The 15,627-nt window shown below is 47.7% G+C and overlaps 1 long non-coding RNA gene across 1 annotated transcript in view; it reads right to left on the reverse strand.

Annotated features, from left to right (window-relative positions):
• Positions 1–10,947, reverse strand: part of LOC149128404 (uncharacterized) — a 102,328-nt gene extending 91,381 nt beyond the window's left edge. Inside the window, exon 1 of the long non-coding RNA XR_016231169.1 lies at positions 10,688–10,947. This is a non-coding gene — a long non-coding RNA (uncharacterized LOC149128404). The remainder of the gene's footprint in view (positions 1–10,687) is intronic.
• Between the last annotated feature and the right edge of the window lie 4,680 nt (positions 10,948–15,627).

The raw sequence follows: 15,627 nt of genomic DNA on the forward strand, positions 1-15,627 counted from the left end.
AAAGGTCTTCCATCTATTGGTTCACTCCCCAAATGCCCACAATAGCCGGAGCTGGGCCAATCCAAAGCCAGGAGCTTTCTCCAGTCATCTGAGTGAATGCAGAGGCCCAAGCACTTGGGCCATCTTCTACTGCTTCCCCAGGCCACAGCAGAGAGCTGGATCAGAAGAGGAGCTGCTGGGACATAAACCGGAAGGCACACATATGGGATACCGGCACTGCAGGCAGAGGCTTAGCTCACTATGCCACAGTGCCAGCCTGGCAGGCATTTATTCTTATTTAAATGTTGATATAATTCACCAGCAAAGTATCTGATCCTGTAATTTCCTTATTGGAATATTTTTGACAAGTGATTCAATCTCCTCACTCATTATTGATTTGTTCATATTTTCTTTTTATAAAAATATTTTATTTGAAAGTTACAGAGAGAGGTAGAGACAGAGAGAGAAAGAGGGGTCTTCCATTTGCTGGTTCACTCCCTAAATGGCCACAATGGCAGAAGCTGAGCTGATCTGAAGCCAGGAGCCAGGAGATTCCTCTTGGTCTCCCATGAGGACTCAAGGACTTGGGCCATCTTCCACTGCTTTCCCAGATACATCTGCAGGGAGTTGGATCAGAAGTGGAACAGCCAGAACTCGAACTGACACCCATATGGGATGCCATCCATCAATAATAAATGGTGTGGCATGAAGCAGATGTGCCAAATTGACGTGTTATAGCATATGGATCAGTCCAGAGCTGAGATCTTTTAAGTACTGTGTGAGAGCCATTGGGTATCATTTTGAATACTCTCTTCAAATATAATAATATTCTAAATATTCTGTTCTTTGTGCTCTGATGGCTGCTAGTTGGAATTACAAGGAGTTTGTAATTTCCAAAATTTACTGTTAAATGTTCAATGTTTCTGAAGTAAGGATTATTAAAAATGAATAAATTTTGCTCTTCTGAGGAGTAACAGGATCTGAAAGTGGATTTCTTTCCCTTTCATGGCTGACTGCTCTTTTAAGAGGCTGCGGCTTTAACCCGCTGCACCACAGCGCCAGCCCTTGTTCACATTTTCTATTTCTTCATGTTTCAGTCCTGGAAGGTAGCACGTGTTTAGGAATTTACCCATTTTATCACTTCTAGGCCTTTTGGCTAAGATCAAGTGTAGGAATTTGCTATTTCTTCTAGGTTATCCAAGTCATTATCATATAATTATTCATAGTAATCTCTTTTATCCTTTGTATTTCTATGGTACCCATTATAATATCTGTTCTTTCATTCATAATTTTATTTACTCTTAACCTATAAAACAGTTTATCAATTTTATCTTTTCTAAACATACTGTTTCACTGATCTTTTCTATTGTTTCTCATATCTCTTATTTCTGTTCTAATCTTTACTTTTCTTCCTTCATCTCACTTTGTTCATATTTTTCTAGTTCTTTGAGGTATAAAGTTAAGTTCTTTGAGAATTTTTTTTTCACTTACGGCAGGCACTTCACACTGTAAACTTTCCTCTATTGTTTCTGCTCTGTTTCATAAGTTTTGTATGTTGTTCTTCCATTTTAACTTATCTCAAGATATTTTTGAAATTTTCTTTGACCCATTGGTTGTTCAGAAGTATATTGTTTAATTTCCGTGTACTTGTGAATTTTCCAATTTTCTCCCGTTTTTGATTTCTTACTTCACATCCATGTGTTCAGAAAAGATATCCAAGGGGCTTGGGGCCGGCACTGTGGCATAGCAGGTAGGCACTGCCTGCAGTGCCAGCATCCCATATGGGTGCTGGTTCGAGTTCTGGCTGCTCCACTTCTGATCCATCTCTCTTCTATGGCCTGGGAAAGCAGTGGAATATGGCCCTTGCACCCACATGAGAGACCCAGAGGAAGCTCCTGGCTCCTGGCTTTGGATCAGTGCAGCTCCGGCCGTTGCAGCCATTTGGGGACTCTCACTCGTGTGGAAGTCATCATGGGCCCCGGGGCCTGTCAGCACTGAGCTTGGCAACCATGGTGGAGGGGTGACGAGAGCAAAGCAACACCAACACTGCTCTTCTCACCCTCTTATCTGCTCTTGCATTCCACTGAAACTCTGGAGCCTCTCAACTAGACTCTGGGGCTCCCACAAAAGTGTTCTCACGGGTGAATAGTTACCAAAATTGGTGTTTCTTTAGAATAGGAGGGCTGGAGCCTTCTATTATATCATCTTGCTGACATCATCCTAACTTTCTGTAACTTTCAGTGGGGTTAGTGCTCACAACTGTTCTTTCCAACCCCAAACTCTCCATCTCAAGTGCTTGTTTTGAATCATTTTCATGTTATTTGGAGAACATTTTTGAGTCATTTTATAGAAAAGATATTTGGGTGGTAGGTAGATTTTCTCAGCCTTGAGATATCAGAGAATGCCACACTGTTGTCATAAATTGATGACAATATGGCTGGGTACAATTCCTCTGACACATTCTTGCTTTTTAAAATTTATGAGCAGGGCCAGTGCTGTGGCACAGCAGAATCAGCTGCCGCCTGCAACAACAGCATCCCTGGGTCCAAGTCCTGGTTGCTCTGCTTCCCAGCTAATGTGCCTAAGAAAGCAGTGGAAGATGGCCCAGCTCCTTGGACCCCTGCACTAGCCCAGCCCAGCCCAGCCTACTACAGCCATCTGGGGAATGAACCAGAAGATGTAAGCTCTCTCACTCTCTCTCTCTCTCTCTCTCCCTCTTATTCTCTTTCTTCCCCCTTCCTGTAACTCTGCCTTTCAAATAAATAAACAAATTTCTGTAAGCACTCTACCACTGACTTAGAGAATTTGTTGTTTCAGAAACTAAATCTAATGTTAGCAACATGTTAATTTTTTTCTTTTTTTTTTTAAGATTTATTTATTTATTTATTTGAAAGAGTTACACAGAGAGAGAAGGAGAGGCTGAGAGAGACAGAGAGAAGTCTTCCTCTACTGGTTCACTCCCCAAATGGCCATAATGGCCGGAGTTGCACTCATCTGAAGCCAGGAGCCAGGAGCTTCTTCTGGGTCTCCCACATGGGTACAGGGGCCCAAAGACCTGGGCCATCCTCCACTGTTTTCCCAAGCCACAGCAGAGAGCTGAATCAGAAGTGGAGCAGCCAGGACTCGAGCCAGTGCCCATATGGGATGCCAGCACTACAGGCAAAGCCTTTATCTACTACGCCACAGCACCAGCCCCCAGATGTTAATTTTTCTAAAAGTATCCTTAGTTTTTTGTCATTTGCTTATAGGAGGCCTACATCATTGAAATTAAATTATACTACTCCTATTACTGATCCTGCAACCCATTAGCCAGGAGTTGGAATGACAATCAAAGCCCAACTCACAACAGTAAGCTTTAGAAAGGTCTTAGAGACCAAACCTACTTTCCATTCCACAATCTCCCACATTTCATTCCAAATTCAGACCCACTTCCTTCCACCAAAACAATTTCTATCCTATCCTTTTACTTACTCTCCTCCCCCCAATACCTACTGCAAACTATTAGCAAAATTAAGGTTCAAGGGGGACAGCATTGTGGCATAGCTAGTTAAGTAGCCTATGACACCAATATCCCATATGGGCATTGGTTCAAGTCCCAGCTGCTCCACTTTCCATCCAACTCCCTGCTGATGCACTTGGGAAAACAGTGGAGGATGGCCCAAGTCCTTGGACTCCAGCCATGCATGTGGGAGACCTAGCTGAAGCTCCTAGCCCCTAACTTCAGCCTGACCCAACCCTGGCTGTTGCAACCATATAGGAAGTGAACCAGTAGATGAAAGATCTATCTCCTTGTCTCTCCCTCTCTCTGTAACTCTGCCTTTCAAATAAACAAATAACCTTTAAAAAAAATCAAGTTTCAAAAACTGAAATGTGTCTGTCCCACTTTGCCACACTATCACACATCTTGCAATCAAGTATAAATATATATTATATACAAGTATATACAATATATTCATTGTTTGGGGATTTAGGCATTTTGCATACAAAAATGTGATTTTAGTTTTATATTCTTCTCTATGTTTTCCTTATCTAACTGGCAGTATCTCAAGGTTAGTTTATATAGATGTAAATCATTTTTTCTGATGGCTGCGTAACAATTCAGATCACCAACAGATTAAAATTCATTCAACAATCTCTCTAGTGATAAGTATTTAGTTTATCTTTATCATTCTTATTTATACCTTTGTTGTGGTTGCCTTTGTTTGCTTGTTGCTGCAACACAGATGCGTTTGTGGGTCTATCCTTATGTATTGGTCCTTTAGTTTCTGCAGAATAGATCCCCAGAAATGGAATTGTTGCATGGTATTTTTTTGTTTCCATAAACTCTAACAATTCACACTGCCATCCATAATGTGAGAGTGCCCTTTCCCTACCACAAACCTCCACTATTATCACTGATTTTTCCCAACATGATGGGTGAGAAGTAGTATCTCAGTGTCCCTTTGATTTGCATTTCCCTAACATGCTCACGGTATGTGCATTTTTCTCTTAGAAAATATCTGCTCATTTTCTTTGCCTATCTTCCAACTGAAGTGTTTCCATTTGTAGAGATATTTACGTGTTGTAAACATTAAACACTTCATCTGTTTTCTATGTTGCTGCTTTTCCCCGGTCTATCATTTGTCTTTTGGCCTCTTTTATGGAATATTTTTCCATATGTTATAAAAGTTTATGCAAGAAAACACGGCTACCTTTGCCTTTAGAACATCTGTGTTTATTGCCCTCTTTAAAAAAGATTTCTCTTACTATCAAGTTATGCCCATGGTCCCTAAAGTTTACTCTTATACCACTGTTTTGTTCACTTTTCACCTTAAGTTGCAATTCATCAGACTCACTTAAGTAGGTGAAAGGAGTTAAAAGTCTCTTTGTTTTCTTACTGACGGTTAGGGTCATCTGGAGAGCATAAGTTACTCCATCCGCCATTGCTTTTCCCACCCAGGCCGGCTTCACAGGTGGACTACAATGCTTTGTTGCACACAGCCCACACTCAGAGAGGCCCCGAGGGCTTGGCTGAATGCTCAGCTAACAGCATCCTGAAATTCTTCACAGTTTTATCTGTTCCTTTGGGTTCTGTAAGTGAATACTGGCGAACACTGAGCAGGGGCTGAATGCCTCAGCTCAGTCGGCCTCTCTCTGCCTCTTTGCCTCTAAGATCAGTTCTCAGCCTCCAGCTGCTCAGCCCCCCGCCCCCAGCCCTGCACCCTGGCCCTGCCCAGCGGCTTCATTCCCACCCTCACTCCTTTTCAGACATTTTCAGACATGCAAGGTCACCAAAAATAAAAATAAAAAACAGCTCGTGCACACCTTCTGAAGGATAAACTGCAGGATATACTCCACCAAAACCAAAGAGTAAAACAGAGCAAGACAATGAATTCCAGACACAAAGATCCAACATGGGAGAGAGGGAAAGGGGGTTCCATGAAGCCAGCCTCCAAACCAAGCCAGGAGGGCAGAGGAGGCAGGAGGGAGGCAGCCAAGGAAGGGTGTGGGACTGCTGCACTTCCCAGGGGCGCTTTATAGCTCTGTGGAAGCAAAGGGGAAAGTTGGGGATGAACTCATTTAAGGAGAAAAACTCCCCAGCAACTGAGGAAATGAGACAGACATCATCTCCAAGAAATGCTGTAAAAGAAAGGAAATGTCATCACGGTTACTTCTTGGCTGGCTGTAATGTAACTAAATGGTCATAACAAGGTAAATATTGATCGTTGATTCGACTAAAAATGACAGCATAACTATTTTGGCAGGGCAATGAAGGAGGAATATTTGAGGGGAGAGGGGGAAGGAGCTAAGAGAATGCCTTTATCTTCCATACCAGGACGTTAATAGGGAAAGCCTGTAGCTGAAAGTTTTAAAATAGCAGTGTAAGCATGTTACTCAGATATATAGAGATCCATTCCAGTAGAGACAGCCGGTGAAAGGTTTCCAGATCAAAGCAGCTGGTAATCTTTGGCTTTTTGAACTATATATCTGTGGCACTTTTATAAAATGAAAATCTACCTTTTAAGAAGTCATAGGCCAGGCACCGGCGCTATGGCATAGTGGGTAAAGTCACCACCTGCAGTGCCAGCATCCCATATGGGCAATGGTTCAGGTCCTGGCTGCTGTACTTCTGATCCAGCTCTCTGCTATGGCCTGGGAAAGCAGTAGAAGATGGCCTAAGTCCTTGGGCCCCTGCACCCAATTAGGAGACCCAGAGGAAGCTTCTGGCTCCTGGCCCAGCTCCAGGCATTGCAGCCATTTGGGGAGTGAACCAGCAGATGGAAGACCTTTCTCTGTATCTCTCCCTTTCTCTGTAACTCTGCCTCTCAAAAAGAGAGAGAGAAGAGACAGAGGAAGAGGGAAAGAGAATGGGAGAGAACTTTCCATCCACTGGTTCACTCCCCAAAGGGCCAGAATGGCCAGGCCAAAGCCAGGCCAAAGCCAGGCGCTTCTTCTGCGTCTCCCAGGGGCTTTCCCGGGTGCATTACAAGGGAGCTGGATCGAAAGAGGAACAGCCGGGACTTAACTCAGAGCCCAGATGGGATGCTGGCACTGGAGGCAGAGGTTTAACCTTCTACACTACAGTGCTGGCCCTCAGAAGGCTCCTTTAAATTCCAGGAGCAGGGCTAGTGTTATGGTGCAGTGGGTTGGGCCACCACCTGCAATGTCAGCATCCAATATAAGTGCTAGTTCAAGTCCTGGCTGCTCTACTTCTGATCCTGCTACCTGCTAATGCATGTAAGAAGGCAGCGGATGATGGCCCAAGTGCTTGGGCTCCTGCCACACACATGGGAGATCCAAACGGAGTTCCTGGCTCCTGGCTTCAGCTCAGCCCAGCCCCCATCATCTGGGGAGAGACCCTGAGGAGGTAAGATCTCTCCCTCACACTCACTCTCTATAACTGCCTTTCAAGTAAATAAACAAATCTTTTTGCAAAACCCCCAAAGCATGTTTCAAGTTTGCCCTTTGTGCTAGAAGTGAAATATTCCTCAAAACCCTCAGCACTTTGCCAGCATAAGCTCTGAACTTTTCATCAATGGAAGCAAAAGTGAAAGAAATGTCAGGGTTTTCCTGAAAGAAGAATAAAGAAAATCAAATTATAAATAACCATCAGCTACTAAAATCTAGCACAATTCTCCACTGTAGGTAGGTAGCTGCACTAATTTAGATGTTAATTCTGAATCATAATCATTTGGGGATATATTGGCTAATCATCCAGATTATTTTAATACAGGATTTTGATGGCAAACGTGTGAGAGATTAGACCAGGGGCTTTCAATCACCAGAGAAACTCTTAAAAATCTGGATGCCTGGCCCCACCCCCAGAGATTCTGATTTAATGGGTCTGGGTTCAGCATGTGCATTGAAATTTTTTTTAAGTCTCCATGTTATTCTTATTTTTTAATTATTTTTAAAGGCAGAGTTACAGAGAGAGAGGGAAAGACACACACACACACAGAAAGAGAGAGAGAGAGAGAGGGCTTACTCCCCAAATGACTATAACAGCCAGAGCTGGGCTTGATCCAAAGCTTCTTCCAGGTCTCCCATGTGGGTGCAGGGGCCCAAGGACCTGGGCCATCTTCTGCTGCTTTCCCAGGCTATAGTGGAGAGCTAGATCAGAAGAGGAGCAGCCAGGACTCAAACCAGTGCCCATGTGGGATGCTGGCACTGCAGGCACAGCCCGTCTCCATGTTATTCTAACATGCAGCAAAACTTGGGCACCACTGGACTGGATCATGCTCTGGATGCCTCTGTCTGTTAAAATACTTAACCTAATTCTGTCACCGTAATGCAGGCAGTAAATTCACCTGGTGTCAGGTGCCCCATGTGGCCTATAATTCTTGGAGGATATAGAACCAGTGACTCTTGGGGAAAAAAAAACACAACATGGCAGCAACAGACTCACAGCCATCCCCAGACTTCCTTGCTAGTTTGCAAAAGGCACCAAGGGCCGCAGGGCCAACTGCAACTCTCTTTCCTAATGGTTTCCCTCCTCGTGGGCAAGGCTCATCTCTTGCCCGTTTTACAGCCACCCTGTTTTCCCAACTAGCTTCTCTGTGCTTTTTAATCAGAGAATTAGATGCTCCCATCCTGGTAATTCTGAGTTCTTTGTTCTGCTCCCTGATGCACTGGATGAACACCAGGTTTTATGGAACTTGTTTCCTGCATGAAATTGGAGGCTGCTTTGGGAGCCTGTGTGAAATGGCTCTTCAACGACAGCCATGGCTTATATGCCCCCTCAGATGAGCATGTGTTCAGAGAGGATAATCGAGTCCCACAGCTGAGACCCAAGATTGGTGATTGCAGTTGGCAGTTGGTGCCTAATTAGCGAAGCAGGTAGGGGGGCTTTTGAAAGGAGTACTCACCAAACCAAAAGCCACAGTGCAGACTGGGCTGGGGAGAGCACTTCTGAACTGCAGACAAGCAAAGGGCAGGTGCCAAGGGGCTGATCAGATTCCAGAACAAGAAGGGAGATACCCCAGGCCTAAACCACAGCCACCAAGCCAGCCACAGTCTGCAGTCCCTGGGCTGTGCCTGCCTGGACGGTCAGACAGCTGCTCCGGAGCCAGCCAGCCTGCACTCAGCTTGTGAGTGTCAGGGAGCACACTCAGAATGCCCCCTGGAGTCGGGGCCTGGCAGAGGCAGGAAACCAGGCCTCCATCATGACTGCAATCAGAACTTAAGTAGAAACAGAAGGACACACCTAGCCAGCCCTGGGCCGGTGCCTACTTTTCCTTGTTATTCTGCACTTGATCTCAGCCAAAAGGCTGAGGAGCGATCCTTGTTATTCTCCTTGTTATTCTGAAGCACCAAGATTTTTGAGCTAACACAGGAGATGGAATAGGAACGTAAACCCGTCATCAGGGGGAAATGTAAATTACCCTCCTGTCCGTTTAAAATTACCCTGATCTATGTATATTGAAGTCATGGGACTGGCATTGTGGCACAGGTTAAACTGCTGCCTGCAATACCTGCATTCCATGAGTGCCAGTTCAAGTCCCAGCTGCTCCACTTCCGATCCAGCTCCCTGCTAATGTGCCCAGGAGAGCAGCAGAAGATGGCCCAAGTGCTTAGCCCCTGCATTCACATGGGAGATGTGGATGGAGTTCCAGACTCCTAGCTTCAGTCTGGCTCAGCCCAGGCACTGGTGTGGGACGGTGATCCCATCTGCCATTATCCACCCACACTGGTTCTGATGCTCTTTTGTCATGCCTGCTTCCTGACATAAGCCCCATTCAGGTTCAACTCTTCTACTCCCATGCCACTCCCTGGTGCCCAGGGTCCTACCCTGCTCCTCTTGCACTATGCTAGGACACAAGTGTTCCATGGAGCTAGAGAAGACCCTGTGATGGCCATGACAGGCTGGCCAGGGCACGCTTACAACCAAGACACGTGACCCAGCCATTTCTTCTCTGTGGCCTTGCCACTTCTCTGGATTTCCATAATGAAATGAGTCCAGTGGCCCCAGTGAATTGAGCTGTGCTAGACTCACTAATGGAACACAGTGATTATAGCTAGGAAGAAAACATCAGATACAACTATATCAGTTATCTACTGCTCCATAACAAATTACTCCAAAACCTAATGGCTTAAAACAGCAAAAATGTATTCTTGCAGAGTTTCTGCAAGTCAGAAATGTAAGGAGTGGCTTATCTTGGGGTCCTGGCTCAGATCCTCTCTCAAGGTTGCAGTCAAGATGTCAGCATGGGTGCATGTGTTCGGCGCAGGAGCTCAGATGCAGCTTGGGACACCTGCTTCCTACATCCGAGTGCCTGGGTTAAGTCCTGGCTCTGCTTCTGACTCCAGCTTCTTGCTAATACTTCCCCTGGGAGGCAGTAAGTGATGGATCTCTGCTACCCACGTGGAAGATCTGGATTGAGTTCCCAACTCCTGGCTTCAGCCTGGCCCAGCCCTGGATGCTGCAGGCATTTGAGGAATAAACCAGCTGATGGGAGTTATCTCTCTCTTCCTCTCTCTCTCTCTCTCTGACTTTCAAATACATAGAAATTTTTATTTTCAAATATTAAAAAAAATAAATTTTTCATTAAAGAGCAAAAAACTGTCAGCTGGGACACAGTCATCAGAAGCCTTGACTTGGGCTGAGCGACTTGCTTCCAAGATGGCTCCCTCACATACCTGGGAAACTAGTGCTGGTACTGGAACAGGGCCTTGGTTCCCCACCACAGGGATGTCTTCTCAGGGCTGCTTGAGTGTCCTCATGACATGGCGGCTCTCGCCCCACAGAGTGAGACCCCAGGGAAAGGTAGGGCAGACACATGAGGCCACTCTCAGGAGCCACCCACCATCCCTTCTGCCATACCCTCTCATCTTTAGAAAGAAATCACTAAGGCAAACTCACACTTAAGCATAGGGGAATTAGGCTCCACCTTTTGGAAGGAAGAACATGACCAAATCTGATGTCATATTTTAGAACCACCACGATAAATAACAGGAAAAATTCCAGTCAGTTTGGAAAATAAAGAGGAGGTACTGACTCACCTAACTGGAATCCAGAGATAGGATAGATTCCAGCATGCTGATTGACTCAACCGGGGACCCAATGTCTTTCTGAGCCTTTACTCTGTTACCAAGGAGATCATTTTAAACTGGTTTTCCTCAGACACACAGAATGGCTGCCAACAGCATTGATGGCTGTGTGCTTCCTGGTTCATATCTAGCCAGAGAAAGGTGGCTGAACTCCTTCAGTCATACAGTGAAAGTCACCTACCTGGTCTACGTGAGCCAATCACCACAGCAAAGGAAGGAGACTGCCTCACTCGCTTACACCTGGATCTCGGGATTGGTTATCCCCTCATAATTCACAAAGTTTACACAATGAGCAAGGGATATGCCATGTTCACCACAGGAGGGTCAGGCAAGGTGTGAGCTGGCAAGCAAAGCGCTGGTTCCAAGCGAGCTAATGCGTACAACTTGGGCTCAACCACCTACAGCTGCAGAGAAACTGCACCTCCCCAGTCTCACTAAGCCTCCTCACCTGCTGCACTGAAGACACAGCCCACAGAGTGAGCAGGGGTACAGCTGGGCCAGCAAGCTTCTCACCAGGGAGGCAAACTGTTCACAAGTGTGGACATAGCAGTTCCCATGGGTTCTTTTTGTTTTTATTTTTTTAGATTATTTATTTGTAAGGCAGAGTTAGAGAGAGAGAGAGAGAGAGAGAGGGAGGGAGGGAGGGTGGGAGGGAGAGCAGGATCTTCCATCCACTGGTTCATTCCCCAAATGGATTGAGTCAGGCTGAAGCCAGGAGTCAGGAGCTTCTTCCAGGTCTCCCACATGGGTGCAGCGGCCCAAGGACTTGGGCCATCCTCCACTGCTTTCCCAGGCATATCAGCAGGGAATTGGATCGAAAGTGGAGCAGCCAGGACTAGAACTGGCACCTATGTGTGATGCTGGCACTGCAGCCTGGGGCTTTAACCCACTGAGCCACAGTGCTGGCCCCCACCTTGGGTTCTATTGTTTGAGCCAACTGAGAGCCCAAGAGCTCAGACTCAAGGGAATACAACTTAGCTAGGGAGGGGGATGAAATAAAAGAAAGCAGAAGAGGAGGATGGCGACCAGCACAGGCCACTGCCACCAACCCTCTACCCCAGGTCCCATACGCAGCCTCCCTCTCCGACTGAATCATGGTCATGGCATCTCCCCTGCCGGGTGAGTAGGATGGGGTGTCCAACTCACAACAGCCCCAAACCTTGGCACACACAGAGTAGAGGCTCCCCATGTTTTTTCTTGGGTTAGTTCCCCAGGCTACCATAGTAAAGCACCACAAACTGAGCGGCTGAAAACAACAAGGATTTATTAGCACACAGTTCTGGAGGCAAGAAGTTCAAACTAAGGTATTGCCAGTGTCTCGGGGAGCCTGGGTGGGGGGAGCCTCTCCTTGCCTCTTCTTAGCTTCTGGTGGGGTCAGCCATCCTTGGCAATATTTGGCTAGTGTCCCCCATCGCTCCAGCCTCTGCCTCTCACCACCTGGTCTCCCTCTGCGTGTCTCTGTCTTCCCATGGTGTGCCCCTTTTCTTATAAGCACACCAGTCATGTTGGATTAGGACTACCCTATGAGCTCATCTTAACTGGATTATGTCTGCAAAGGCACTGGTTTCAAATACTAGCGGTTTATAAGACCAAGTGGTTCAACATACAATGGTAGTTCAGAATGCTCATGAAAAAAAAAACGGAATTAGAAAATAAGTCTGTTCTGGTACCAAAAAAATATTTACATCCATGAATACAAGAGGTCTTTGGAAAGTTCAAGTTCATGAAAAAATATATATTCTAAAAAAAAAACTATGCATGGATTTCAGATTTTTTAGCACAAAATAAACATCTTTTGCTTCCACTTTTCCTCAAGTTGTTTTGAAGTACCTTCTTACTGGAGGGGACACAATTCCCACAGCAGGTCCCTTTCATTAGTTGCTCCCCCATGCTTGTAGCAATAGCTGATAGCACCCACGGTCCCTTCCCTTAAAGGACCATGTTATTTCCGGGTCTAGTCCCCTCTCCCCCGCCGTGTCCAATGGGAAAGCCAGGGACTTATCCTGTCTGCCATCCTTCATAATTGTAGCACGCTGGCCTACCAGGGCTGCAGGGTTTTCAACTGCTCCATTAGATCGGCCTCTTTGTGTACTGAACGCTGCCGCCGCTGCCAAGTATTCTCCTGGACTGAGTCAGGGGGTGCTGAAGCCACAGGTAGGTGTTGGCAACACAAACCTTGCCTCCCTCTGCTCTTGGGGCCTTAGTTCCCCAATCTGTAAAATCTAGAGCAACCCTTTGTAACTGACAGTGACTTCCAATGGGCCCATCTGGCTCAAATCAGAGGCACAGTCAAACTTCCAGTTAATCTGTGGCCATCCAGTGAGTGTCCCTGTGTGATTCTAATACGCAGACTCCACACTGAGAGCGTAAAGGCTGCTGCTCCTCCCTCCCAGGGAGCCTGTGCTCTGTACTCAGACACGTCAGTAAAATGACGCAGCCTTACCTATGTCTACACCCCGGACACCATCCTAGGCTCTAGCCCCCACCACCATTGCTAGAAGCCAGGTGGCCACATGGCCCAACCACCAGTGTCAGCCCCACCCCCATCCTAATGGGATTTGCTGCTCCTACTTCCATGCCCGCCACCCAGCAAAGTTTTAAGAGGACCTATTCCTGAACACATGGCTCTCTTTCTCTGTGTCTCTGTCTCTTTCTCAATCTCTCTCTCTGTCTCTTTTTTAAGATTTTTTTTTAAGATTTTTTTTCTCTCTATCTCTCTCTCTCTCTCTTGATCTCTGTCTTATGCTCTCCTTCTCTCTCTTTTCCTTCTTTGCCCCTTCCCTCTGGTCTGTCAGGTTTCCCCCAATAAAACCTCTCCCTTACTCCGGTGTTTGGTGTGTTTTGTGGCGGCCTTACAATACAGAATGCCTAGACACTCACCCAGAGCCTTCCTTCACACACACACGAGAAATCGTGGAGGAACGTGAGATGGAGCAGGGTTAAATGGCCAAATTACAGGAGAGCAAGGCTAGGGCACCCTGCAGAGTCCTTCAGCAGCCAGCATTCTCTTGGCTTCAGCTTGGAAACAGCGCAAAAGCTGAAAAGCTTTTCCTACAGGAGGAAAGAGAAGAACCTGTGACCCAGCAGAACAGAGACTGGGACAACAAGCAGCTACGGAGGCCTACAAGGGTCAACAGGGTTGTCCAAGGACCATACCCAAAGGCCCTGAGATCCTCTCAGGCAGCCACTGCAAATCCCGCGCCCGGCAAGCAGCCCGTTCAGGAAGGCCCTGCTGAGGGCTGGGGACCCAACTCTTGGGAAGGAGCCCCAGGCAGACAAGGCAGAGAATGGGAATGCAACCCTGGGGCTGATTCACACCAAGGCAGGGCTCCCAGCCAGCCTGGAACTCCACACCCAGCAGAAGAATCTGGTGGGGTAAATGTAATTGAATGACAGGCAGAGGTCAGGGTCTGGGGTGGGGGAGGAGCAGAGGAAGGGAAGAAGGAGGAGGAAGGGGAGGTGCAAGAGGAGGAAGAAGAGGAACAGGAGGCACAGGATGGGAACGATGGGAGGAGGCAGGAGAGCAGGGACCCCATGACAAAGGACCAGCCGTGTGGCAGAGAAGGGGAGCCTTCAACTTGGTGGATACTGGAGACGCAGGGCTCCCCAGCATGTGAACTGACAGGCCCCTGACAAGCAATTCCAGACCTATCCATGGTGGACCAAGGCCGTAGTCATCCCCTTGCCCCTGGGTCAGGTGGACTGAGTCCAGGCAGGCTGGAGGATGGCGACAGACGCTGGGCTATGCATGTGTGAGCCTGTCCCTCAGGCTCCTCCAAAGGGAACAAGGCAGTGCAGTAAGAACAAGGTCTGGACTCACAACGGCTGGGCCTGAATCCCAGCCCCGCCCTTCACCAGCTCCGTAACTGGGCAAATGACGCAGCCCATCGAAGCCACCATCTCTTCATCTGTGAAACACAGAAAATAACAGCACCTGCTTCCCAGGGTTATGGTGAGGAGTGCGAGAACACACATAAGCAGTAGGAGGGCTTAGCACATGACTGGCACACAATAAGCACCACATACTCAGCTGTGTATGTGCACATGTACACGTGTGTGTGCACGTGAGCACACCGCTCTCATGTAAAACCCAGCAGGGCTTCTGAGTGAAGCCAGTATCATCCGCAGGACAGAAGCCAGAGTCAGCCAGCGAGCCCACCAAGCTGGCAGTTAAATTCCAGGGAGGGGAAAAATCCACATAGCCAACACACCTGGAGCCCTCCAGGGCACTGCTTCCACTAGAAGTGGACACTGGAATGGCCAGCCTATAGGGGGCTGCCGTCTGACTGTCATTGGTAGTCTCGGGAAAAGTCCCAAGTGGAGTAAAGGTACCCTCCTGTGGCCTCGCTTGCTGGTCTCCCAGTACTTAGACAGGTCTCCTGGTGTCCGCCCCTCCTCCTCAGTGGGAGACCGGGGCAGGGGCCAGGCCAGGCAGGGCCACTTCTGCTTGTCCCCGGGGGGAACACAGAAGGAGAGCTTCCCCCTGCAGAGCCCCACTGCCCAGAGGCCTGTCATGGCCTTTTCCTGGGTTGAGGGAGGTAGTGTTTGTTGGCAGAAAGCCAACTGTCTTAAGCATTTTGTTAAATCCAGTGTGCTTCAACCAGCTCCTGCTGGACAGTTTTTCTGGGTTAACACAGGGGCCAGAGGGCAGAGGGAGGGAAGATAATAGCCCCTAGTGCCTCGGACGCAAAGCCACCTGGACACCTTGCCTTTGCCAGGAACCCATTCCAGCTCTCCCAGAGGCTCAGCTCTCATTCCCATCGATGGGCCTGGATCCGTGGATTTCAGCCTCTGCTGCATCACAGTCACTTGGGGAATTTGGGCAAAACAAGACACCTGGACTCCAGGCCAGACTAACGGGCTCAGAGCCACTGGGGAATGGCACTCAGAGGCTGTGTGGCTTTCAAAAGCTCTGGGCAGGGGGTTCTGAGCAGAAACCCTCGGTCCGTGGGTTTGCTGGGCCTTTCTGAAGGAAAGGGGCTGCTGTGGGAAACTGTCCCCCAACCCCACCGTGCACGCACACACACACACACACACACAAGCACGGAGAGGAGAAGGCTGGGACAACTGAGTCATGCGCAGAGGCACCTGCTCCATTCCCCCAGCTGAGCTTGAGTCGTG

The sequence above is a fragment of the Oryctolagus cuniculus genome, chromosome 1, assembly GCF_051225735.1.
Source record: "Oryctolagus cuniculus isolate XC-2025 breed Fujian yellow rabbit chromosome 1, ASM5122573v1, whole genome shotgun sequence".
In the NCBI taxonomy this organism is placed as follows: domain Eukaryota; kingdom Metazoa; phylum Chordata; class Mammalia; order Lagomorpha; family Leporidae; genus Oryctolagus; species Oryctolagus cuniculus.